Source organism: Egretta garzetta, unplaced genomic scaffold (assembly GCF_000687185.1).
Source record: "Egretta garzetta isolate BGI_Z169 unplaced genomic scaffold, ASM68718v1 scaffold263, whole genome shotgun sequence".
Classification (NCBI taxonomy): Eukaryota; Metazoa; Chordata; class Aves; order Pelecaniformes; family Ardeidae; genus Egretta; species Egretta garzetta.
In genome coordinates, this window is record NW_009259233.1 from 13,888 (window position 1) to 15,075 (window position 1,188).

Here is a 1,188-nt window from a genome sequence, read left to right on the forward strand (position 1 = left end):
TGCAGGGGATGGCACAGAGCACCGTCACCACTCCAAAACCGGACCCTGCCACCTCCCCACACCACGGGGCAACCTGTGCTCTCCCTTGGGGAATCAGCCTCTTCCTCTGGCCAGCATGGAGAAGGATGAAGCCCAAGGACCCGTTTGGCCCCGTAAAGCCAAACTGCGGCACCAAGCAAGAGAAGACAATTTTGCAGAGCCCAAGGCACGTGCCACCCTGGCCCTGGGAGCAGGGCCACAGGGAGCGCTGCAGAGGAGGAACCCAACACCAGATGGAATCCCACCACCCTGCTGGGAAGCAGAGAGGAGCCAGGAGTCTATGGGGGTACCCCCCACGCCATGCCACACGCAGGGTGCCACATGGTGCCCACACGCAGCTGGCGAGGGGATTTTCACGTGCCACACGTGTGCCCCATGGCAGTGCCGGCAGCGCGTTTGCACGCACACGTGCCCAGGCGCAGGGGGACCGCATCAAATGTTAATGCCAGGGCCAGGTTCCTGCGGCGGCAGGTTCATGAAAGTTTAAGCAGCGGCGGTGGGAACTTGCTGCCCCGCACAGATCGCCTGCGGGCAGGGGCAGCACCCACTCCTCCCTCTCGCAGGGGGTATTTGGGGAGACCCAGGGGAGGAGCAGCAGCAGCATCCAGCTGTGCAGCAGCTGAGGAAACCCAAGAACCAGCAGCTGTTGCTGGACCAAACCCATTGGCCTCCCCCAGCACCAGGAGAGCCCCACGGCTGGCACCCCATGGCCTCCCTGCCACGCTTGCAGCAGAGGAGGTATCAGCCATGGTCTGATGGCTTTGGCCTCCTCCCTGCATTAATTGCTGGGGTGGAGACACTCCGGTGGGGTTTGCAAAGAGGGAGGCTGCCCCAGAGCTGCAGGGAGAGCAGAGGGACAGAGCAGGAGGGGAGGCACCCAGCAGGTATCAGGAGAAGGTCCATAGGATGACACAAGCGTGGGCTTAGTGGGCAAGAGCATCAGCAGAGCCTGAGCCAGCCATGGGGGGAGCATCGCCTCGCAGGAGCCGCCCCAATGGCACCAGCACGGTCCATACCCAGGTCTGCCATCGCCACGATGCAGCCTGCCCTCCCCACCATGCCATCCCTCCTCCTGGCATGGGTGCACGGAGCAATGCCTGGGCACCACAATGTGGCAGGGAACCACCACCACCACAGCCCCAGCCCCTC